The 26,439-nt window shown below is 40.3% G+C and overlaps 1 protein-coding gene and 2 long non-coding RNA genes across 6 annotated transcripts in view; 1 reads left to right on the top strand and 2 right to left on the bottom strand.

Moving 5' to 3' along the window:
* LOC149917001 (uncharacterized) overlaps nt 1-26,439 on the top strand; it is a 515,322-nt gene that overhangs the window by 398,180 nt on the left and 90,703 nt on the right. The window lies entirely within an intron of this gene.
* Nucleotides 1,676-4,215, bottom strand: LOC116238809 (uncharacterized). The gene is made up of 3 exons (XR_004168993.2): nt 3,981-4,215; nt 2,842-3,047; nt 1,676-2,413 (listed from the first exon to the last, which is right to left on the bottom strand). It is a non-coding gene; the product is annotated as an uncharacterized LOC116238809 (long non-coding RNA).
* Nucleotides 11,615-18,381, bottom strand: LOC116238807 (uncharacterized). 2 transcript variants are annotated; one of them, XR_016468680.1, is made up of 5 exons: nt 18,181-18,381; nt 17,915-18,018; nt 15,145-15,242; nt 12,877-14,073; nt 11,615-12,475 (listed from the first exon to the last, which is right to left on the bottom strand). It is a non-coding gene; the product is annotated as an uncharacterized LOC116238807 (long non-coding RNA). The 2 variants fall into 2 exon arrangements; XR_016468681.1 differs by having other exon boundaries at nt 12,877-13,024; nt 18,181-18,377.

The raw sequence follows: 26,439 nt of genomic DNA, 5'->3' as shown, positions 1-26,439 counted from the left end.
GAGAATTCCTGCTTTTCAAGTTAATGCTCACAAGTTTGTAGACAGTGTGCTCTAAGGCTGAAGTTAGTAAAGCTTAGTGATTTTTTGGCGTGGCAGCAAAAAAATACATGGTACGTACTGAAGCAGACCACAGTCTCAGCTTTGAGAAGGATGCTACTGCCTGAACTTGTCATTTACCCTCATTTGAGATACTTTTATTTCAATAACTCTATTTTCATAGTAGAAAATATCTGCGTTCTCAGCTGTGATGTAGCAATTACCCAAAGCCACAGAATTTTGCATCATTTGGTGTCTACTCTGAACCAGACCACACTGGTGTGTCATACAATGGCTCAGATACTCAACAGTCAGCTGCTTCCTGGCATTTTCTTTCGTTTCCAATTAGGCTCAATATTAGTGGCAACTGAAGAAATACGTGTAGTTGCATATATTGGTAAACGCCCTTATTAGCCATGTCTAAGCGTTCTGAGATGCAGGGCTGTGAAGCCTTTTGGCAAATATGCCAAAAGGTGGTGATTACTTTCATTTCTATCTTTTCTGGGGCCTCTGTCTCCATTTTGTCTTTTTTTCTTAAGTATTCTCTGACTTTCAGCTCATCAGCTGCATGTGCCTCCCTTCCGAGGCTTTTATAGGTGTTACAAGAGGTGGCATGGCAGAACTCTCTTCTGAGATGTCATAAGAAGTTTCAGCTATAAATTTCCCCTTAGCATCCCTCAGGTCATTGTTTTCTTAAGTCCCCTGACTTGTAGTGTTATCCACAACACAGGCTGTTCCCATTTCCACAGATCCTGGCTTCAAGCTCTGCAGGTGAATATCTTCTAGGCAAACTCTAATCTCTTCATAAAGACATAACTCTGAGTTCTGTGCTTATAGCTGAGAACGTTCTGTCTCTGTCCAAATGCACGGACAAGATTCCTTTTAGGAACATTCAGAGTAGACTGGGTTTCTGGACTACGAAAATCCTTCCTTATATTTTAAGTTCAAAATAACATAATAAACATATCCCATTTATTGTCAGTCAGCAGTCTTTAAAGTAAGATAACATAAAGTTAAGCACACAAATGTTGTAAAGGCATCAAGTCTTTAATGACACATTCCTTATCTCTGCTATGAGGTCTATGTGTCAGGAGCTGCTACAGGTCTTTAACCTTCTCTATTAGCTGTGCTCATTGTTGAAGAGTTTTGTTTTCCCGGTTTTGGCAGAGCCTTTAACTGTTCTGTTTGTTTATTTACATCCATTTGGAATGTTTTCCTCTGTTATAATCCCAGTAATAGAGCCAAAGTGCCTGACAGAGGTCTGTTTCATTCACTGTCTGATCAGCAATGCATAACACCAACATCTCTACAGTAAAATAACCATTTCCAGCTGCCTTTTGCCAGAGTCATTTTAAACCCATTTCTCCATAGCTGGCATGGTGTGTTTGGTAAAGAGGCAAAGCCCAGCCTTAAGGAATTATGGGGGCAGAGCATAGCAACTTGGCCAACTGAAGAGCTAATGTACTTCATGGGAAGCCCTCCAGTAGTGCATCCATTCAGACCTGACACTTTATTGGTGACCAAAAGTCACTTACCAGTTTGGCGTATTTTTGTAGCCTCTTCCCACTAGCATCAGTAGGTAGAATGAGCTTATGTCCCCAGCACAAATATCTTCACATTTACAGCTCCAAGACAGCCTAGCAGACTTGAAAAAGATACCTTTCTTTATGTCTGTGGAAGGTCTTTTTCTCCAAACTGATTATTGAGCTTCTGAGAACCAGGATCCCAAGTCTGACATGAAACGAAAGTAGTCAGTTTTATTTCAGGTCACCAAAACTTCTTAGGTGATCCTGCAGATCCATCACTGACCTTGGATCTTATTGGAAATAGGTGGTAGACCCTGGGAGTCTGAAGCACCGATAAGAACTTACTTGCTGATTTTAAAAACAAAACAACCCAAAGCAGCAGTCTTAACCAAACCACAACGGACAGAATGAACATCGATAGGAATTGCCTTCCAGAGAGGAAGGGTTGTGGCATACTGACAAGATGATGTGCACACGTGCCCTGCCTGCAGTCTCATAGCTTGATGTGAACAATGCATGCGGTGCATGCTTGTTTTATACATAGCATTCTCTCATGCTACCAAACGCTACTAGTTGCATTTTCCTTTTTTCTTAGAAAAATGCACTTATTTGTATATTTGAATAAATCATCTGAACGTTAGTTTATTGTACTACAAAATACCTCTTGTCTGCAGTACCTATTTCCTAATTCATAATCAGGAAAGAACTGGAACTGGTGGTGTCAGGCCAACCCTTAGGAAACATCTGTATTGCTGGAATCTGCTGGAGGGAAGGAAGCAGTTTTTGACAGAAGAGCTCTTTAGTCAGTGCTATAGGCTTTATCCTCTCACTTGCTATGATTTTGCTTTGCTCTGGGGAGGAAAAAAAGTAAAGAAATAAACATTTTATTTGTAATAAAATGAGAAGTGATAAACTTACTAGAATTATTCAATTACACTGCTGTGTAACAGCATACAATTCTTTGACATATGACATTGTTTGCAAGATATATTAACAAATGTAATTAATTCCACAAAACTGAATTTTTATGGAAAATCAATTTCTGTACTGCTGTTTAACAAAGTAACTACTCGACCATAATTATTTGCACATACAGTTAATAATTAGTTAAATTAGAGCGAAAAATGTTTCCTTTAGTGGAAAGCCATAGTGTTGTTGTGCTCTGCTTATGCTTTGCTTCTTGAAATATCAGTTTCCTACAGTTCCACGTTGCAAGAAAACATTTTAAGCTTGCAATCTGCATGCAGTCAAAAGCAAAACTCTGACGGGAGCCAAGTACTTGCAATAAATTAGTAGCTTTATGAATATTTGAGCTGGTTGTACTCATGGAGCGTCCTAGTGGGTCAGGGCTGCTGTCACTGTTGCTGAGGCTGTACAATTAAGCTTCTCCGTGATGTGTGAGTACGGTGAGAAATGGATCTAGGCTGGCTGGAGGCAGACTTCCCATGCACTGATTATCATTCTGCATATGGAAGTAGAGGAACACTAAAATGGAGATAAAGAATGTTTTCTGTTAAATTATAAAAGAGGAGCACACAGTATGAACTGTTCTCCTGTAACTTTCACTGCGTACATATAAAATGAAATAATGCATGTTAATCCCTAGGAATCGATCAGGAATACATTAACGATGTTTAAGTGATTTCTTCCTGCTGCAGGTAGCATGTTTTGATATCCCAAACACCCCAGACCTATTTCTCCAGGGAATAAGACTTGATGGTATTACGGGTGTGTACTCAGTGCACCAACAAAGATATTCTTTTCCAGGCTAATAGCCTCATTTTACCTAAGGAACCTTGGGTAGTTTACACACAGGACAGTTTCTAAGGTGTGCAAGTATTGCCACATCCCCTGGAGCAGTAGAAATGGCAAGGCACCTTGGTCACTGTTTACAAAACCACTTTTGTGTTTTCTACTGCGTTGACAGAATCCTCTGTCTTCAGTGAGAGGTAGGCCACCTGAGAAAGGCAGTGTGTGGAATCGGCATCCAGCCCTCAGGAGTACACACAGGCTTGGAGCTCCTACACAGTTCTTTAACACCAAGGCAGAGAGGGACGTCCAAAGCTGCTCTCAAGTAGCTAAAAACCCATCTTCACATACTAGGCACATTGAAACTCATCTCAGGCTCAGTTCTGTATCACCAGGTGCCCTCAGGCACAGTCAGAGAGACGACTGCCCTGAAGTCATACTGTGAAGTGTCTTTGTAATGCTTCTTCATAAATGGGGTCCTGTGTGACCTGAGCATAGCCACACAGGAGGTTGGTGATGAAACACAGCCTTTAATGCTGCTCTCCAACTGGGCCCTGCACCAGTACTCTTGGTTATCCACAGATCCCAGTGTGTGTTAGCTATGCCATCTGTAACCATAGTGGGATGTCTGGTATATGTAAAGAGTAATGGAAAAACTTTAGTAGCTACCTTACATGCATAATTAGTAGAAAGCTAAAATTCTGTGGGAGGAGATTTAGATGGTGCTGTGAACCTCAAGTGCAGAACTGCAGAGTTGTTTCCATTGTTATTAGGTACAAGAGCCCCAAGAGACAATTTTCTTCTTTTTTCTGAATATTGGATTTTTACTAATAAAGTATTGGGATGTGTAGGCAGTCTGTTCCTGACACTGTTGCCATGCTGCACTGAATACATAGCAGGTCTAAGCACTGATGTCACAAGCAGGAACTTTTTCAAGAGAATTGTGTCTTTTGGCCTTGCTTTTAACTAACAAGCCACTACCTTATAAGTCTGTCTCAAATGTTTTTTTTTTATTTTTAAATTTTCTATCCTAGAGCTGATTATGTTGTAGCTTCTGTATTAGGTAGAGACATGCATAATTCAAAAGACATCATTAGCAAATGGAATGTAAACACTTTGGGATAACTGTCTTACAAGCACTGGAACTGCTGTAGGAACAACGTGAAGCAGTATTTAGTCTGTGTGTGATGCTACAGGTTTAAAAAAGAGAAGCAGGTTAGTAAACTGTAAGGCATCCTTAGATCTGGGGCTTTCTGTGGAAGCAGTCAGCTTGGGAACTGCACTGTAGCCTGGTTCTGAAAAGCCTCTCTGGGACTTTTTGGAGAGGGAGGAGAAATTGCCAGCAGTGTGCAGAGAGCATTTGTAGTGTCTTGTCTTAAAAGGAGATGCGGACATGCAGGCTTATAAACTGCACAAGTATTTACTTTGACAACCATCCCTACCACGAGAATTCTCAAATTAATCCTGAGGTAAAATGGGAAAATGTGTTAATTGTAATAAAAATAAATAATAATATATGTAAAATCACATGATGGGAAATCTGTTTCTAGTTTATTAGCCACATCTTTTCTTCATAGCAGAACTTTACTTCTCATGCTTCTTGACAGATCTCAGTTTGACAAAGGAAACTTAGCTGTAAAAAGCAAAACCATTATTGGGATTCTAATTAACACTTTGACGTAGTATTATGGAGCTGGATGTGTATGAAATTATGCCCCAGGAGTTTTTCACCACTGGGAAGGGTGATGGATACCGGTAGAAAGTAATAGATAATGTATTAAGTAACCCAGGGATGGTTTGTTTTGTTCATGCTAAGTAAAAGACAAATGCCATCTTCATTTTAATTTTTAGATGAGAGGCAGCACCACACAGAGGCACAGCTGCAAAGCTCAAACTTCTGCCGCTCCATATTGGGACCCCACTGAAGCAGAACATTAATCTGTATGGCAAACAAATGACTATCATTTACATAATTACATTTAGTCACGACTTATAACATATTCATAAGCGCATGAGTGAGAATGATGCACTTACTGTGTAAGGGGTAGGAATAGTGGAGCTGTTTTGTTTCTGATCAGGAAAGGAGGAGTAAAAGAAGCAATCTGCCTATGCAGTAGAAAACGGTGATTTACCATCAGTAACCTGTTCTTCCTCATTCATGCACCTGGATTTTGTTTCTGTGAGTGGTTGTGGATTGAATCTTTCTTTGTGTAAGAGTGTGGTAATTCTTGCAGAGAGCAAGGGGAAAAGGGCCAAAATTTCTCCTCTCTCCAGAAGGGCTTCTCTCAATTTGGGATTTATCTGAAAATGGAGGAAAGCGAACAGAAATCAGAGAGGCTTCCAGAAAATCTGCCATACATCTCTAGCTATTGCTCTAATGAACCCTATTGTTCTATTGCCCCAGTGCTTAAATAGGGAAGAGAAAAACTTCCATAAAGTTCCGTAAGTCCATGCCTGTTTCCCTACCCAGAAAAGTATCAGTTAATAAGTTTAAACATAATTTTTGATCTCCTTGTTTATCAGTCTCATCTTCCTTCTCTCACCATTTTTTCTTCATTTTCTTGGTTTTACCTCTCCTTTCTCTTTCACCTCCCATTTTTCTCTTGACTTTAGAAGTGAAACTGGAAAGCAGTCATCCCACCAAGTGTTATAAGCAACGACTCCTCCACTCGTTCTACCTTACTTCCTATATTTCACATCAGTTCCTTTAATTTTGCCATCTTTTAAGCTACTGGACATACAGTTCTAAGATTTTCCATTGTTAGTTTCAGCTCTTGGACTTCTCACCTAAACACATCATGGCACCAGCTCTGTTATCCTGAAGAAGGCGCAACACAGGCTTTAGGGAAAAGAAAGAATGGAGCCACGTTAGAAAAAGCACCTATTTGATTTAATCAAATAAAAAAAGTCTTCCTTTTTTTTCCCTGGGCATGACAAGTCTGTCGGATAACTCCCTGTACAGGGAAGAGTCAGTCTCCTGTGTAGTTCTTTTATTGTGATGTTTTGTGGTTTTCAAGCAGCAGATCAATAACACAGCTGGGAGCAGGGGAATGGAAACTGCTTGTGGTTCACAGCTCAGCTAGTAAATGGAGTCAGCAGTCTGATGGAGGCTGTGTGGTCAGCTCGTGGTGCTTGGGGCTCAGTGGTAGAGCAGAATTGGGAATAACAACCACTGTAGTGAATGAGAACTGCTTAAAAGGCTCTGGGATGTATTGCAGCATCTTGATATACGCTGTGCATGACTTAGCATAACTGCTTTACAAATCAGTGAGGTTGTTGATGTATCCCCTCAACTCGTGCTGCATTTAAACAGGAGTTGGGCAAGAGGAGTGATGGTTCTTCCTCAGAATCAGCAGTCCTAATGCAGCTTTGAGAGTGCTGTCTGTCCTGAGTGCAGGTATTCCTGCAGCTAGCTAGCTAACTGACTGAACTATGTGACTTTCTTGCATCCAAAAGTAAGGTAATTCAGGAAATCCCAAACAGAACTTCTAATGCAATATCAGTATTCATATTCAACTCCCCCTCATTTCATAAAAATTTAAATGTGGTAATTTTTAGAGTAAGTTCTGTGGAACTCTATTGTATTCTTCATAAAATCAAATTAAATGTACCACAATTACACTTCACGTGACTTCCCTATCTTCAGAGATTTAAAAAGCCCAGAACTGTTTTTTTAATGCATTATTGCCACCACTTAGTAGGGGGGAGGGGGGGAGGAAGAAAAAACAAATGTGTGATGTGGGAAGAAAAACTATTTTTCAGTCAAATTCTTATTTTTATCTTGGAAACTGTATTTGCATCTCTCCCTGTGAGTACTGTAGAAATGAATTTGGAAACAGTGTAATAATCGGGCCATCAGCTTTTCTGTTTTTTAGTCTGTTCAGCTTTCATCTGAATATTTAATCTGTTAGTGAATGTAGGGGTTGATGAGAAGTTCTGTGACCACAAGGCTACTTCAGCCTTTTCTGCTTAAATAAAACTTTTGCTTTTGCAAAAGTCTTATAATCTCTTTGGTAGTCCCCATGATCTAATGCAGCTTTATGGAAAACAGCACATTGATTTTCCTTTGCTCTAGACATGTCATATTAGCTTATCTCGTGGTTAATCTCTGTCCAAAGGCAACAAATGAAATAATTAATTACTGAATGATTTGCTATAGTTGTTGGAAAGTTCATGAAATGTTTAATACTCTTCCATAGGGCCTCTGTGGGTGGCTCCTACAGTAGACTCTGGTTGGGTAACTCAAATGGAAAATGAATAGGAAAGGGAAAGAAAATGCCTAGAGGCTGATGGAGTAAAGGCCTGGCTAGGCATTACACTTACAAAAATGTAAAAGACCACTGAAACAGGAAAAATGTATATGGAGAAAGCAATTATTTCTGGAAATTATTGTCCATATGAAATGGTGGAAACTTCATTGCTAAAAGCTCTCTTGGAAAGTGTTAAAACAACACCTAACAGGCTTTTGAAGTTACCCATCTTCATTTTGGTCTGTTATGGACTGTTCTATCTCAAGATATTATTTTGCTTTTGTGAGTGTGTGAAGTGCTGCACACCTCAGGTTGAAATGTGCTTGGTGTAAGTATGAACCTCCCTGTGACAAGGGCTAGGAATAGACTGTGAGCTTCTGTAAGCAGTGAGATGGAATGTGCTGGGGATTACTGAAATGTGCTTATCTAGAAGACAGACCCACTCAGAAGTGCCTTACCATAGACTGTTTAATTCAGGGAACCTTAGGACTGCAGGCAAAATAATAATTATAAATAATTTTTTTGTATTAGTACATTTAAATAATCCTTAAGTTAAAAAAAAAAAAAATAGCCAAATGATTTTGATACTGCTTGAAGGAGGAATTAGAATAGGTATATTCCAAGTGATCAGTAACACAATAGCTTAATACTGTGTAGTGAGTTACTTTATCACATATAGAAATGTATTATTGGAAAATAGAGTTGCCTACGAGCATATGCTTTTGTCAATTAAATTATATGAGGGACCCCTAATGTCAATCAACCTGATAATTTATTGCTGATAAAAAGCCACCTTCTCATTTATATTCACTACACAATTACTGAACTGTGTTTCAGTAGGAAGCTGACAAGCCTCTTGGAAGCAATAAAATAGATAAGCTCTCAAAGATTGCATTCCAACCCAGTCTTTTATGACTTTAGTCTCTAACAGGTTTTGAAAACGATGGGATTTCTAACTGACCCTCATAAAAATAATCTACAGTTCTGAGGATTAAGTAACCCTTGGGAGGAAACCTGTTCTTAATCTAAAAATGACCTGGTCTGGAGGGCTGGTGGAATCTGACATTTTCTAGATGTATGACCTGAAGTGCAATACATGTTAGTACTGTTTTTGTATAGAGAAGAAAAATGTGATGAAAACTTGTTCCCTATCCATTGTGAAGGTGATCACTATGCTAAAGAGACAGCATCTTTGGCTACATAGGAGAAATTTATAAACACAACTTCTTTCTGTACACCAAAACAACACCCTTTTCTCCAGCCCTGCTGAAAGTCGTGGCATGGTACTTCAGTGCAATAGGAGTGAGAGGATGGAGGAGAGCACACTTCAGAGAAGCGTCCATTTTCTCAACAGCTTAAGAAGCTTTAGTGTTCACTTCTTGATGGCATGATAAATATTGTCTTGGACAGTTCTTAAGACCTGAAGATGCCTGAAGTATCCTAGCACCCTTATATCAAACTCACAGACGTAACAAATACTACGTGGCTTTTTTTATTGTTGCGGTGTGTTTTGTTATAGTTGATTTGTTTTTTTGTTTGTTTGATTTGGTTTATATTGTTAGGATCTTGGCAAAAAAAAAAAAAAAAAGGAAGAACAATATAATGATTAGCAAAAACTTTCAGTTTTATGCAAAGCTACTGTGGAAGATGTTGTTATCCATGCACCCCTCTGTGGGAGAGCAGAGAAGGAATGAATTTGCCCTACAGTAGGTTGAATAATAATGTCGTACAGAGTCAGTCATTTCTGCAAGTGCTGTGGAAACTTTTTGCCTCTGAATTTGTGAACGCCATCCCAGTTCAGTGAATTAAGTGAGCTGCTCCTCAGTCAGCGTAGAGTGATAGTGGTAGGTTTATCAAATCTATGGAAGTTAAATGGCAATTTTATAATCCAGAGTGCTGTGTAGTGACATTGAAGAGGTATTTTCACATTTTACTTGGCCTTCCTTACTCCTAGCTTCAAGGAAGAATACTCTGTTTTGTGTTTTTCCCTTTACACCATCTACATTGCACGTTCCAATGAGGTTACAGTGTCCATCTCAACATCCAGGATCATTCAAATCTAATTTTCAATAAATTTTCACTCATTTCAAGAGAGCTGTCACTGGACACACCTCATGGCTTTGTGCACCTTCCCATTCTGTGTTCTGATCCCCTGCTCTGTAGGTATGTTTTGGGATCAGAATCTAAACAAAAGAACACTGAACGATGCCACCTCCACCTACACTGTGTGGTACAGCCCTCAAAAGCCTTACTGCCCATAGGAAGCAATGTTACCTGAAGGGCAGCCATGATTTTCAGTGGTAGCTGCTTCTTATAGAGACCATTCTAGAGCGGATAGAAATAGTTGAACGATGTTGCTATTCTTGCCAAAGTAGAATAGCTCCTGTGGGAGGGAGCTGTGCTGATAAAGTGGGCTTCAGGTGGTGGGGAAAGATTTGTGTGTCTTCAATTTATTTGTGCAAAAGAGTCCAACGAAACAACACCCACCATTTGGTGAAGTCTTTAAATAGCATATTCGTCTATTAAAAAGAAAACAAAAACTGTTTTTGTTCTACTAAGTATATTGTTTAATCCAAACTGCTTATCAGTGTGTAGCACAGCCATATGCAAAGAAGCAGTCAAGCCAGAACAAAGCTCTTCTGTGTCCTAAAAACCAACTGATCTCCTGAAAGAAAATCAGTTCTAGAGTTGCAAAGGCACTAACACTGCAAGCATTAATATTTTGTAAGAACAAGGTACAAAATTGTAAAGATTTCTTCTATACATCTTGCTGCATTGTTGAGCCCTCTGGATTTTAGTTGTGTAGGAAGAAGGATGCTAAATAGATTTTTCTGTGTCTGAAGTTGTTATAAATCCAAAAAGACAAGGACAGCAATGAATCCACCTTTGAAGAGGAACAGCAATTTAGATGTGTTTGATTAGTGTGAAGCAATGATGGGATCTATGCTGTGTGAGTGAACAGGTGAATGTGTGGATACATACCCATGTTACCACTCCATGCAGGTGTGGCTGGAGGTGCTACCTGCAGCCCAGGCTCCCCAGCCCAGACCTTGGCACCATTAAATGCCACATGAAGAGCTATGCAGAGCCCTGCAGGGAAATCATATGAACTGTAAGGAGTGTGCACTCATGGAGATAATAAATGAGTGAAAAATGATAACTTAGATTAAAAGAGATCGGCAGCCAATCTGTATGGGAGAAAATCTTGCTTTCCATACATAAATTCAGGGACTAAGCTTCAGAGAAAACTGGTGAGTATCAGCAGGGGTTATAGAAGCCCTCAAAAGTGGAGCTGTATGGAAATGCCACAAAATGACTATGTTTACCTCAGGATTGCTTTCCTGTTGTCACTCGTTTGCCTTAGACATTGCTCATCTATTTCCCTCTTTACCCCAGTATTTCCCTTTCAGATCTTAGTACTGGAAAGATGCATGAATTATTCAAGGCACAAGTGTGTGCATGCAGTTGCAAAAATCAGAAAACACTTTTCAGAAGTACAACTTTATTTTTTTTGAGTTTCAGCAAACTTTAAAGATGATCTTATCTAACAAGTTGGCACAGGCAAAAACGTATGCATCAGAAAGTGGTAACTCAGCAACAGTATAATGATAATACAGGTAGAAGTAATCTCCTTCAGTATGTTACTATAAATCAATTATGAACTTTAAAAAGCACATGGCAGAGGCTAGAGAGAGATGACACAAAGTAAATATGCTCTGGAAATGTTTACTGGACTGGAGGCCTGTATCTCTTCTCATGTCCAAGGCTTTCTTCAGCCCCAATGTGAATAATTTGCTTTTGCTGGAGATTAGTGGGCACTATTGAACTTCAAGCCTTTGGTCATTCCATTGGCCAACACATAATGCGTGCTCACCCGATGCCACTAAACCAGCAAAAAAGAAGTGACCATGACCATTATACCTCTGACAGATTCTGTGTTGGCTTCTATTTGATGCCTTTTTAAAAAGGGGATGGCTGGGTACGTATGGAAGTCATGAATTCTGGATCTGGAGTGAGGTTAAGGGCAGATTTTGTATGGTTTGCTACCTGAATTCTACATCTAGGCAATGAAATAAGTCAATACTGAACAAGTCAGAGACAGTGTGCCTATCAAAGAGACAGGGTAAGCCATGTGAATTGCTGTTTCATGTAAGTTCTTCAGGAACTTGATGTGAGAAAATCTCCTTGTGGTACTGCATAGAGCTGACCAGGCTCAGGGAAAGGTTTATCAAGGTCCCACAAGACCAGACAGCCTGAGATGCTACCATTATAGCAATCCTTTTGTGTCCTTTTACAGGCTGAGCTGAATATTCCCGTTCCCTTTGCCAGACATCTGGAGGCAGATGTATTACTATGCACTGAGAGTCCTTCTCAGCCTTGAGTCTGCTAACTTAAGCCCTTTTTCTCATTCCTTGCCATTCAGTGCCTTTTGCAAGACATCGCATTAAGGTTAGTAACAGTAAAAAAGTGGTATTTTACAAAACTTGGGGAAAGATCAGAAATGAAGAAATATTGTATCCAGCTTTGATGCTTCTGTTTAATATAGATGGAAATATGAAAGCTTCAGTACATCTGGCATTTGAAGTGAGAATGCCATAAAGAAAATCTGCCACAGAATCTATACTGACTTGTTTATTGAGGAATTTCTTGTGACAAGCATTACAAGGCACCTCTCTGTGCCTTGTGATCTCTGCAGAGATTTTCACAAAAGAATACTGTGTGGAAGAAACATCTTAAAAGGAAGTTTTAAAGGAAGGAGAAGTTGAGTAGTTTGGTTAAAGGGGCACCATCAGAAGAGGAACAATTCTGCAGAAGGAGCTTAAAGATTGAAATTGCAGATCCTTCTTGGAAGAGTTTGTGTCTAGATCAATATGTTTTGCATCTGAGCTGTGTTCTCTGTCTCGTTACAAGATCCTGTAAAGAGAATCAGATATGTTTTCTTGCATTTCCCATAGGGCCCCGAGTCCTCCACCAAAACAAAAGAGTGTGGAATAAAGATGCTGGATTAAAGTCTTATTTATACATACTGCACAAAGACTTCTTCAGGACTTCAAGTTTGCAAAGATAGAATTTTCAGAAAGATCAATGACAAGTCAGTACAATCAGCATTCATTATTGATGCTTCAAGCCATCAGTAGAGATCTGCTTTTATGACCAAGGACATTAATTGTGTTTTAAATTGGCTAACATCCATTAGGTGGTAGAAACAGTATTTCAGACTCCCATGGCTGGAAGCTGAAACAAAATTCAAGTTGGAAGTAATTTCATGGAAAATTTGCCTTGGAAGCAAATGCAGAATGAAGAAAATAACATACCCCTCAGTTAAAGATTTCCAGTCAAGACAGGGATCTGCTTTGGCTGGTTAGAGTCTACTCAGCTCACTGCCGGAGGAAGTTCTGCCCCCTCTGAAGCTGGCAGTGGGTTTCAAAGATGATATCCAGCCTATTGTCAGGTCTGTGGCCCCTGTAATTGGTACAGGACAGGCACAACTGTAGCTTTTATGGAGAGGGAAGAAATGGATGCATAGAGTTAGAGTTTCGGCCAGCCAGTGGTTATAGCTGTAGGGCAAGGCACTGCTCCTGTCAGTAAGGACTGCAGGAAGGACTGTGAGTCTTCATCAGCTGATCCCCAAAAATATGGCCAATGCTGCAAAGTATCTCCTCAGGTGCCCTTGCCATCTTAACTGTGCTGTGATGTATTGAGAGTATGGCCAACAAGACAGGCATTCAGTTTAAATATTTCTTTGGTAACTAGATCAGTTAATAATGCTTCCTTGTCAGAACACCTTCACCTGATTTCCTTGCTGCAGTGGGAGCTGTCAAGCTGCCGCATTAAGCCTGTGGCACAGCCAAACCTCATTTGGAGCTCTGTTGGCCTGGTACAGTGTGTGGCTTCCTGTTACTGCCTACCCAGTGGCGTTTCCTTGTGTCCCACCTGCTTCCTGCTAGGAGTTTCAGTGAACTCTTTAGCACCTTGCTTCAGGCAGCAGTATAGGAACAGCCTAATGTTCCTCTGAGATTTGTATTTTTAAACAGTAATAAATCAAATGCAGCAAAAGAAATCCTTCCACTTCTCTCTCTTCTGCTTTTCCTAGGGCTGCTTGTGCAACTAGTGAGAAGTATCAGTGTGAAGATCTGCAGTCTTCAGTTCTTCATGAGTTTATAATAACCATCTCCTCCTCCTTGAAGCCATGGCTGGTGTACCACTGTATGTCTCATGTTTCTGTTAACTCATGATGCTAGGGATTCCCTTTTCAGTTTCTCTAATTTATCTGACTACACTACTGTAGCCCACTTCCCAGCATACATACCCTGCAAAGTAACGCAGTCCCAAAAACCTATGCTGAAGCAGAACAATCATGATTTCAAGTTGCTGTCTCAAGCATCAGGCTACTGTCTTTCTTGGTACCTCTGTAGATGCTCTTGAACCTTCTCCCTTCAAAATACTGTGCACCTATGGTCTGGGTCTGCAGACCCAGATATTGGTTATTGTTTTCCTACTTGTTTCCTATGCTGAAAGACAAAAGTAAACATGAAAGACAGATGGGACTATATAAGCAAAGATTAACAGTCTCCAGTTGTTTTGCTTATGCGTGCTCCCAGGAGGAGATAGAGGACACAGAAGCATGACAGAATTGGGAGTGCATAAAATATCCTGCTGAAATGCTGCAAGGACTCATGCAAATCTTTGTTTTACATGCCTGGCCTGCAAAATGGGGCACCTCACCTATTTGCAGGTGAATATTTGTTCCTTTTTCTCAGTGTAAGCTGTGCTCTCTAGGAAAACTGACAATGCAATCTAGTTTTTTCATTCAAACATTAAATGATGTCTGAAGTGTTTCAGACTAATCCAAACTTGTTAGGTAGAAAAAAGACACGTTGTCCTTCATAACTTCAGTATTTCTTTTTTTCTGAACTCGAGGTTTTGCAACAGCTCCCCTTTGGATCTGTTCTGGTTGCAGAAAATGGTGACTGTAGTTTTTCTTATAAAATAAAAACAGAAAGGCACTAGCAGGGACCACATTGTGGTGAGGGATGCCATGCAGACCCCAGAGCCCTCCCATCAACACCACTGAGCAAAAGCCAGGCCTGCTGTTCTACCTCCCTTGGTGGCAGCTTGAGCAAGTGTTCCAATAATTCCTGTGAATATGTAGTGAAAAACCAACACATGCACAGCAATCATAATCTTTATCTTCTTTCTCTCTGACACTCAAACCTTATTGCATCTGTAACTGCATTGATAAAATGTTATGTTTTGATAGCACAGAGGGGAAAGCAATTTAGAGAGGGCTGTAACAAATGATTTGGATTTGTTTCTTTTTTTGCATTTCAGAAAGTGACAAGTTTTGAAGATTTAAAAAAAAAAAGCAGTGTTTGTATCCTGATGTTTCACTTCTGTATATAGTTTCTGTTAATGAAGGTTTGCTATCCTATTTTTCATCTGAAGTAAAGCACTAATATTTGCACAATTATTGACAAACAGGTAGTTACAAATTACAGTAAAATAATGATAAGTATTTTAAAACTAGATTTAGGAGAAAAGCAAAAAGAAACAGAAATTAAGAACAAGAAAAGCGTTTCTACCTTGCTTATGTGTCCAGTGGTCCTGAGCTGCCAAGTGGAAATGCCTGTTTTTCATTGATTGTAGAGGGCCATGAACCAGCATCCTTTTGGGCTATGATCTTTACAAAAAGAAAGCAGAAATGCTGCCTTATTGCTGCTGTACAGAATTACTGAGAGAGTAACCTAGCTGAGGTGTATTATTCGCTTATCCATGCATTGCCTGAAAGGTACGATGCACTGCTACTGCCTGTCAGTGCGTGCTGTCTGCTGTGTCTTGAAGGGCTGAGGTTCATGCTCTTCCTTGCCACATATGTCAGTCTTGTTTGTAGCTGGAGCAGAGCTGGTGGGCAGCTGGCAGTCGGCTCAAAGAGGAAGAATCAGGGATCCATTTTAACTTGTTCTGTCTTAGCTTCTTAGAATCACCAAGGTTGGAAAAGACTTCCAAGATCATCCAGTCCAACCATCCACCAACCTCCAATATTTCCCCCCTAAATCTTGTCCCTTAGTACAAAATCTAAACATATCTTGAGCCTTCTGTTTTTTTTTTTTTTTCCCTAGGTTATTTATCACACATCAAACCATCACATTGCTGAACGTTTTTGAGGCAGGTAGCATTCGTTATTTCTCTATGTCCCACAAGATGCAAAGTGATTTGCAAAGTTAAAAAAAGGAAGGTTTTTCCATGGCTTTCGATCATTCCCAATCCCAGTGGTTTCTTTCTTGTTCTTGGCATCTCAAATTCTAAAGTTTTTAAGAGCCCTTAACTAGATATTCTATTTTATTGCATTTTATAGAACATTAGTTTCTCATTTATAACCAGGAACATGTGCTAATTAAATAAAATCCATCTTATAAAAAGTGTAGTAATGAATGTGGTATAAAACTAATAAACAGACATTATGTTCCCATAACAGAGTATATTCCATTGAGCAGCATTCATTTCCCACATAAAAGTCCTTCCTTTCAGATTGGGGAAAACTGTAATAATTTGCACCTTTATTCTAATGCAGACTTTTAGTTTCTAATATCTTCTGTGCATTTTTAAGATAACCCTTTCCTCATGAAAGCTTTGCCCTGCTTACCTGCTTACTTGTTTTACAGTGTATTTAATTGCTGCAGTTTAACTCTTCCCTTTTCTTTGCACTGTTTACGATAGTAGCAGCTGCTTAGTAAAAATCTTCTCACACTCCAAAGAGTTGAAATATTTCAAGTGAAATGCAGTTCAGCTTTTTTCCTATTTATATTATTAAGAATTGAGCCTCGCAGGCAGTTAAATCCATTACAGGTAAATCTGTTTGAGTGGGTCACTGAGTCATTGCCTCCTAAATACAATTAACGCGTGATGGTGAACTTATAAATTCAAATTAAATTTTTAGCTCCCAAACATTGAGTGTTAGCAAAATTGGAGCAGAGAGGTTGGAGGCTCACTAGGATGATGTCCACGTAGCTGCTCCACCGCTGCACTGCACCGGGCTGCTCTCAGTATTGCTGCCAGCACTGTGCAAGTGCTAAGAGTGAGACAAGCGCTCAGAAAGTAGTTTGGGTAAACTCTGCTTCTTCCCTTTCTGTCTTGTATGTCAGCAGATAGGAAAAGATTCTTCTTCTGAGCGAAGGGGGGAAAAAAGCATTTGTTTTACATTTAAAAATCAACAGAAGGAAATTTATGCTAGAACAGTAGAGCAAATCTTTAGGGGAAAAAGCCACCAACAGATGTCTATGCTCTGCAGTTTTTGTTTATAAATAAATCATAATCCTGTCATAGAAGACCATAATTTTTTGTAAACTTGTCTCTTCACTTGCTGCTGTTGAATTTGCCTTACGACTGCACAATGTGATAGTCATCTTTCCTCCTATTTGCATCAATTAGCCTTCGTGTGTTCCAAGATACCACATGAAACTTCCTCTACTATTGTGCCCAGTTAGCAACATTACTCTCTAAAACTGAATTAAGACCTCCAGATCCAGCAACTTTCCAGTTCACTGCAAATACCCTCTACTATAAAACTGAGAGCACAATGGATGCTGGTTTTTGCTTTTTGATAAGGTCATGTTGTATGTATGCCTGTATCCTACCACTGAAGTGATACAAGCACAAGACTGGAGAGCACAGAAGGACAGGCTGTAGGTAAACAGGCATTAAGTGTTCTGCTGGGGGCACAGCACTGCAAGGTCCTCAGCAGGTCCCATATTTCTGTGCTGTAGCACACCAGCACTTGTCTATTTTTCAGGTGAGGAACTGGTGAACAAAGCAGTGCTGTAAACTACCGTGTGCCTAGTTATGCTGTAAATATTCCATGCTTCAGGTTTTTTTTTTTTAAAAAGGTAGATATGTGGGATGGTGTGTTTGCTTCGTCAGCTTTCCTTCCAGGTTGTGATGGGTAGGGCAGTGAAATCTGCACTGCCTGCATTGAGCTGCTTCAGTGAGCGCTGCTAAATGGAGGAAAGTTTGTTTTAGGAGCTCTCAGAAAATAGAACACTTACAACTCACTGAATTTACTTCTTTATCATACAGATAACGCTGGGGGTAAAAGACAACATCTGTGAAGGTATTCAGTTTGTACATAGGGGTGTGAAGAGAGAAGGGCTTTTTCTTTTGCAAGACACACAAATGAGTGGGGTAGCATTTAACCACTTTGCAATGTTTTCAAATAGCCACCCACTTAAGGTACTTCCTTTACTGCATTTCTTCATGACACAACCATGTATCACCTAAGCACCTATCACTGTAAAGCTGTTAGGGAGGTTTTGCCATGAAGGGTGGCTTTCTGTGCATCCCTGCCTTTTCTCTTACCACCAGTTTTTTGGTTTGCAGTGAGATGGGAGCAGTGCAGGGTGGGATTCATCCTGGGTTCTCCATCAGCATCACTCCTTCCGTTGCAGTAGTCACAGCAATGTCTAAGGTATTACATTTGTATAAATTAGATTATGTAAAGTGTATAATCAATGAAAATTATATAAAGGAATATTATATAATTTAATAATATTAAGATGCTATAATAATGAAATAAGCAAGAGAGTTAGGCACAGTGAGACAAAGAGAATAAATAGGATGCTTACCTGTGTCATGGGCTAGCTCAGGAAAGACCACTGGAAGGGATCTTCCAAAGAGAGAAAAGAGAGAGATCCTTCCCCCCTGGTAGTCAGCTCTTAAATGAGTCTAGGAGAGGTGGAGCCAGGCTCCACCCCTTCCTGCAGCACAGGTGAATTGCTTTCACCTGTGCTCCCAGGGCTGACTCATTGCTCACCTCAGGTGACTAATCAGAGGTTCAGGCTGTGACTCAGCAGTTCCCATACATAAGGTAATGTTTTTGAGACATGAATTTGTAGGGATTATTAGCAGAGCAAGATAAAAGCCTCCTACTTTTGTACCATCTCCTTTTTCTGCAGAAAAAAAAAAAAAAAATCATTTTGGCAGTATTAGAGATTGAAGATACCAGAAAATAGATATTTTTATAAGAGCATTATATATTCTGGAATGCTCAGCTTGTTGCATGTCCTCTGTCAAAGAAGCTCCAGATTTGTTCTGGAAAATCTGACACCAGGAGCTGTTTTTGGCCCATCTGTCACATTTACTCCGACACCTGTCTGCTGGTTCCTCACCAAGGTCATTTCCCATCTCCATCCATATTTCATAGCTTCTGATCCTTTTCTGGGCACTGTTGTGTGAGGATGGATGACATCTGCGATAGGCGCTTACAGCTGGAATAAGGCCTGAAAATTTTGATTGCAGGTTGGCTGACGTGAGGCTGGCTCTGAGCTATGCTCAATTTCTGTGTTGGTTTGCTAACTGTGCTCACCATGTACGTGTTAAAACAGCTTTTATTTAATAGAGTGAGAGGTTTGCTTTCTTCATTGAGCACAGAAGTCAATGTTATACATGGTCAGGTTTCAAGAGATAGAAGCACAGTAATTGAACAAGGGGAAGACAAGGAGATAGCTGGTTCATGCTCATCCAAATGCTGGGACCGTGGCATGTGATTTGAGTAGGGGGCACTGACCTACTTGCTTCCCCACTTTGCTGATTGTGCCTTGCGTGTGCTGTGATGTATATTGTGCTGAAGGCTTACAACTCCTTCGGATTACCCTGAATCTTTCTCCCTCCCAACCTTGGAGAATATTAATCACCATTTTATTACGTTTGGCTGGAGAAGTTTGAATTCATTATTGTAATTTTTAACTACGCATTATGGAATAACAATGAGATTGAGCATACGCTTATTAATTAACATTAATGATAACTAAGAGGAGAGTAAAACAATCTGCCAGCTGTATATTTTCCCATGTGACGCTGAACAAGGTAGCATAGAGCCATATAAAGTAAGGTATTCAAGATTATTGTTCGGTGCTTCAAAAGCAGGAGTACTTTTACTTTGAAATAGCAGTCAGTTGCATTAGACTGGAATTTAATTTAGTGTAGCTCCTCTTACTCCTTCAGGTTCCCAAAGCAATTACTGGAACTGGTAGTGACGCGTGAGTTGGCTGCTGGTGCCAACCCATAGCTTATTGCAGTGGGCCAGTTGCAGGCTTGCATGGCTCTGCAGTGTGCCCTGGGGGGTGAGGGGCTCATGTACAGCAGCCAGGGACTGGTCTGCAGCCACAGGTGTGTGCATGAAACATCAAAGCAGGTGAAATATTTAAAAAGAAAAAGGCAAGGTTAGCCAGTCAATCCCATTCATTGCTATTAACTTTTTAGAGCCTGCTTGACCCAACGCTCACAAAACTCAATAAGTCTTGGCTCAGATCTCACACAAGCACTAAGACTCTTGCTAAGCACTAAGAATTCTTGCTCTGAAGCATGCTAGCAAAGGGACAAGTGAGAGTTCATTTAATGTCCTATGCGCTACAAGACCCTTTTATAAGGGAAGGTGTATTGCACGTGTAAAAATATGCATCATCACGTGCTCAGTGGAGAAAAATGGAATGCAGCATTTTTCTAAAGCTATTTTCTGCTTAACCATTGAGTAGTTTGCTGGCATTTTACACTTCAAGTACAAAGTGTGCCTGGGAACAGGAAGCTCATCTGTCTGAGTACTCATCTGAAGGGCTTGCAGAACTGGCTGGGGTCTCGCTGTTCTTGTGTTCCCTCCATGACAGGGATCAGGATTTGAATTAGGAGTTACTCCTTAACACCACATTTTCTTTGCTTTTCTGTTTTTTGTGTGTCTACCACAGGACAGAAGCTGCCCATCTATGTCTCATGTACCATAGGCATACATGGGCCCGGGCGTCCAACTTGAAAGAACCTCCTATCTTTTGTCACTGACTGCAGGGCTTACACTTCACAGCGCTGTGCTCTAATACTGATGTAAATCCAGCGTCCACTGCAGACAAATTGCAGTTTCCAAACTGCTTGTGTGTTCCTTTTCCAATTAAAAATATCAGTTTATTTACATAGCAGGTTTTGCAAATCCTGCACTTGAGCTCTGCTGCAGCTGATGTCTGAAGCAAATCCCTTCCATGTAATTGTCTGCGTGCTTTACTTCTTGGCCAGACATCGTGACCATAAATATTATATGGAAAGAAAAGTTAGTTAGGGTTTTACATAAAATTTGCTTTGTTATGATCTTCTTTGGTAGCAGGTACTTGACAATCTCATTTTAACTGTGCTTCAGTTTGAACTTTCTGGTTTGAACGGTGGGAATAATAGTATTTTATCTCGCACTATACATGGTTTATTTATGTTAAATATTTTGAAAATGGGAATTGCTTTTTCCTAATGGCATCGTGGTCATTCATTTTCTACACATATATATAGCATATATTTAAAAATATTTCTTTTTTGAAATTGAAACTGATCTTTTGATCAGGCTTTTCCCTTTTGTAATGCAGAATCCATGTTTGAGACTAACAACATTTGAGCAGGGCTGGTGTTTTGATTTTACCTTTAAAGCAATTTCTACGTTTTTGAATTTTTAAGCATTAAAAATCAGACGAGATGATGAGTGTTTGAACAACGCTGGGTGCTGTTTTGGTGCTGGCAGCTGCTGCTGTCATGTCAAGCCATTTAAAACTGGGAGAGGAACAAAAGTTGCTTTTTGTTCTCCAGAATTCACAGAATGAAAAAAATAAAGCAAAATTGAATGGCTCTGGCAAGGATGTGAATAATGTGACTTTGAGAGACGTCTCACACAAATGTGGTCCTCAGGACTGCAGAAATGAAGGTATTTGTGACTAGCTCAAACTAATGTAAAGGTGCTGCTAACAATCCTCACTGTGAAAGGTTGTGTGTAGATGGGGCTTACAGTTAACTGCTCTGTGACAGGCGCTCCATCCATCCATCCACTGCGTGGATTCACACACATCCATGGAATTAGCTGAGCTTAGGAAAAAGGTTCCTTATTTTCCATCACTGTGTAGATGACATGGACTTCAGCACCTTTCTTCAATATGGCCCACTCGGGTCTCAAGCAGCAAAAACAAATAGAGGTGCCACATACATCATGGTCTGGTCTTTCTTTGCAGTCAGCTGCTTAGTGATACTGTTCCTAGCTTTCTAAGTGAGTTTTGTTACCACCCACTTTTTCAGTAAACTGGAAAATCCAGCTGACTTCTCCAGCATTTCAGCTGGAGCTTTTGGAAGTTCTGATTATTTCAGCCTTTCCTTTGTCAAAATGTCTGTGCTTTCAGACAGAAGTATGCAGCACTGCTAGCTCTGCGAGGGTATGGGAAGGAATCTCCCAAGGGAATTCTCCATGAACAGGCATCAGTAGCACACCAGCTATTTTAACTACTTCTTTGCAGATGGTTTGACAATCTGTTGCAAGCTATACCCCAACATGCAGTCTTCTCTATCAACTTTTCTGCAAGTGATGATGTCTCCAGGTACCTAGCTCCAAAGAAGTATTCCCTTTTGATCCTAATGATGCTCTCTTTATGATGGGCTCTCTACAGATATCCAGTGATCAGCAGGATGACTGCAGATCCCATTATAATCTGCCAGGCAGAAACAGATAAATCTATTGGCCTGTGCTCAGCTCATCATTCTGACAGCTTCCCATGAGCCCGAATTCATGAGATTCCCTCAAAACAGCCAGCCCCCACAGCATCTGACAGTGAAATTTCCATGAGGGATCTCCAGGTTAATACATGTTCAGTCTTTATTTAATTACTTATTAATAATCCAAATCCTGATCCCTTCCTCTCCCCCTCCGACCCCTTTTTAAAACACTGATCAGTGGATGTTGACTGGGAAATGAGACTGATGACTAAAATTACTGCCACCAGTATTTTGACATGAACATCCTGCCAATTTTGTTCATCACAATAAAATGAGCCCCTAATATCTTTTGCTTCTTATGAAAGGACGCTAGGTACATTAGTTATATATATAGCAACAGGTTTCTGTGTGACAGAGAGCAGAAAGATTGCTGTGCAGCCGTGCACACTGCAGCAGCCATCCTGGAAATGGCGTCAAACACCAGTATCAGTGCTCTCTGCAGCCCCTGCCTTGTGAATTATCCATTCTGACAACACAGGCTTCATTATCTTTTCAGGTCCACTGGTGTAAATCAGAAGTAAAAATAGACTGAGGGAGAATAAGTAGAAAGAAGGAAGGCTCACACTGTTCTGATGTACCGTAACTGTCACATTTCTGAGATACTCTCACTTTTTTTTTTTTTTTTTTTTTTTGGTAAAAGAAATGTTTCTGGGCAGTGAGAATTTTTATTGTATTATATTTAGACTGATTCCAATTCTAATTTGCTAATTTTCAAAGTTCTTTGTCAAAATGTCTGTCAGAGGGAGAAAACCTGAGGTAAGTGGAAGCTGAGGCAAAGCAGGCTGAAAAGGACATAACCTTTTCCAGCCCATTGTAACTTTGTGAACAATATCCAGAAAGAATTTCTGAACGCTGGCTCTATTCTAGGGCTGCACTGTATCACGACTACCTGTTTTCTGCACAGCATCCAGGTGTGCTCACCTGTTGCTGAGCACCAGCAAAAACCGCCTGTGGACTTGCACATGTAGCAACCCAACTGGGGTCAATCCTTAAATAAGTATTTCAGTTCTTCAGCTCGCTGGCTCATTCAAGTAAAAGTCACGAGCCACTTTCTACCCCCATTTCTATTGTGTAAGTCACTGTAGCTCCTTTTCCATCCTCAGATCTCATTGTCAAAGAATTATAAAAAGAAATGAAATCAGTTCTTTCAGTATTTCCAGATGGAAAAATCTGAGCTGTCCAGTCTGATTGCTGAAGCAGTTGCTGTGGCTTTTTGCTAGAAGCACGTGTTCAGCAGGGGTAGGTGTTCTGTGCAGGCTTTCATCCCGCAGGTGACAATAGCCATAAAGCCACAGTGACTTCAATTGCTTCAGTTGCAGATAAGTATCCGTGGTCTTTTATCAGCTCTGCAGCTTTCTGTGGCTGCAAATCTATTAATAATGATGACAGAAGATCATTGCACCGTGCTAGCCTGAACGTATATCAAACCAAGATATCTTACCTCCTATGGTAGAAAGCAGTGGACATCTAAGGCAGAGTGATATTTCCAAGATATGTTCTCCAAACCTCCTGTGAATTGCAGCTTAAATCTTCAGACATATATAGTGCCTGGATGGAGGGAAATCTCTGTGGATTTCTCTTCTAGTATTTTTTCCAGTTACTTTTTGAACTCACATAAACTTTTAGCATCTCCAGCATCCTACAGTAATGAGCTCTACAGTTTTAATTGCATTTTGTGTGAAGATGTGTTTTTTTCTTTTGTGCTTTTTGAAATCTGTCATCTGTTCATTTCATTTAACTCCCCTTAATCCTTGCATTAGAAGAAAAATGAATAATTGTCCTCTGTGCACTTTTCCATTGCTCCATTGATTTTATAGACCTCTATCATGTCTTCTTCATTTATCTCTACTCCAAATTGAAAAATCTCAATCTCCTTAGCTCTTCCTTATATAGGAACTGTTCCTTGCCCTTCCAAGTTTTCTCCTAGCTAGCTACAGAAATAGACATAAGAACGTGTCCATTGACACATTTTTTTATACTGACTGTGTAATGTTACAAAGATGTCATGGTAAAAATTTGTCTCTAAGGATGCTTTTGGTAGTCAACGTCTATTACATTTTCTGCACAGTAAGAGGCAGAAGTAGCGTTTCCCAGTATCCAAGTGCTGCAAAAAACATTTTTCAGCCCCAGAATCCTAAATAGACTGAAGATGTAGCTCGGTGCTTGTCGCTCACTGTTCTTATCTGTATATCAGATATTCCAGACAGTTCTCAGGTGAGAGACTTCCATGGAAAGCAGAGGATGCGGGAGAAAGCACTGTGGCTCATTAGCTGGATGGCAATGATATTAATTATTGAAACCACCTTATGAGCAGCGAAGCTGTCATCAAAATTTCTGGCATTTATTGTTGTCCTCTGGCGTGTTTCTGTTGAACACAGTGGCTCTTCAGCATCTTGCTCCCATCTCACAGCCTGCACCTCAGGCCAGCAAGGACCCATCCTTACTGCCACTTACCCAGGGCAACAGATTCTTTGATTGTATTTTGCCCTCTCAGGGAAGCTTACCAGATCAAGTTCATCCTTTGCATGAGTCTCCAGAAATCAGTCTGGTCCATTTTCAGATGCAGTGTTTTCAAAAAAGATCTTGAAATACCTTCTAACATGTGAGATTTGCCTTTTCAGTGTTTTTGACTCCATACAAAGTGAGATGTGATGCTAACACATGAGAGCATGCATCACAGTTATAGTCCACCATAAACATGAGAAAACAATTGCAGCCTTTTATTCTTCTAGGAGGAACAACAAGGTTTATAAGCTTTCTAGGCCAGCCACTACGCAGCACGACTGCTGCAAATCCTCATTCAAATTCCACCTAAGGAGGCGCTTGAACAAAGCAAACAGTACCAAAGCTGTGTCTGTATGTGAAGGTGTAGAACAACCCTATCTAGGCATCTGCTGAGCAGCACTGAACCAATAGGCAGGAGCTTGTTCCCAAGTGTCCCGTATTTCCAAATGCTGGAAACAGAAGAGCACACAGCTGTTAAAGCTCAGTAGCACTCTGATTTGTTTGTCTTTAGGAAACTTGCAATGACCTTCCGTTTATGTTTGGCACCTAATGAGTTGCTGGAGCAGAAAGGGGAAGGGATGGGTTTATGAGCAATGTGGCAGGGAAGGGGCATGCACAGTAAGTCACACAGAAGCTGTATGACAGCTTTCAAATAGAGATGAATAAAAAGCAAAAGTTAGCTTTCCCTATTGATCTGAGTGGGAGTAAGAGTCTCCAGTGTCTTCACAGGGCATTATTTTTCTCCTACTTTGATGGATGAGTGCTCTTCAAACTGAAAGGCAGCTAAAAAGAAATAAACAAAAACCCAGAGGAAGGCATGAAGGCATTTAAAAAATTAAAAAAAAAAAAAAAAAAAAGGAAATAATTTGCATCAGTCTCGTATTGGAGATAGTACCATCTTGTTGCTTTTGAGATGCTGCTGTCTGTATTTGATCACCATGGCTTGAACTTCTCTTTGCTGGCTCTCCAGGTGTCTACCCCAGTGCTAATACGCAGCAACAAAGGTGACTGAAGTCCTGGACCTCTCTGTAATAGACCCCACATCTATTGATGATGCTGTGTGACAATAACACTTAGTGATTAAAGCCACTGCATTCATTTTCACTTGTGAGTTGAGTTGGAATATTCAATTTCAGTCTCAGAAGCTGGAAGCTAGGAGCTGTCAGTCTAATTGACTCAGTCCTCAGAATGGCTTCCCTTTCATTTCCAAGCAAGGGTTCAGATTGATTTTCATTTTTAAATCCAGACCTGTGTTCCCCTATTACAAATTACAACAACAACAACAACAACAACAACAACAAAAAGTTTTTCTGGCTTGTTCCAATCCATTCAATCCCTCTGTCTTTGGCAGAAACTACAGTTATAGACACTTAAGTTAGATTAATTTCAGTAAGGAAAAGAAACCAAAATTTCTGTTTTAGCATCTGTTTCAGAACACAGCTTTCTGGACAGCATTGGAATTTGATCAGTGGGTTTGGTGCTGTGGCTATTAATTCCCATCACTGTATCTCCAGCATTATCCATGTATGTAGCCGTGTCCTCGTGGCTGTAACCATGCTGTTGTTGTGGGTAGGGCCAGGCCCTTTGCCTGAGAGCATTGCTAGTTGTTGTTGTGCACTCTCACCCTCCCATAGCTTACTTGAGATATGAGTGTAAAAGCGTTTTGCCTTCTGTAGTTTGTGTTGGAAGGTAGAGCCCTGCCTTGGATATGCGAGTCATATGTTTCCAGTTTCCTCCTATGCTGTCCAATTAAATCTGTGTTTTAAATCTATGACTGCTCAATCAAGGGAACAAAGGTGAAAATGCTGACTGCA

Source organism: Phasianus colchicus, chromosome 8 (assembly GCF_987193195.1).
Source record: "Phasianus colchicus chromosome 8, bPhaCol1.hap1.1, whole genome shotgun sequence".
Lineage (NCBI taxonomy): Eukaryota > Metazoa > Chordata > Aves > Galliformes > Phasianidae > Phasianus > Phasianus colchicus.
Note: the sequence above shows the minus strand (reverse complement) of the source record. Positions and strands in the feature narration are given on the sequence as shown.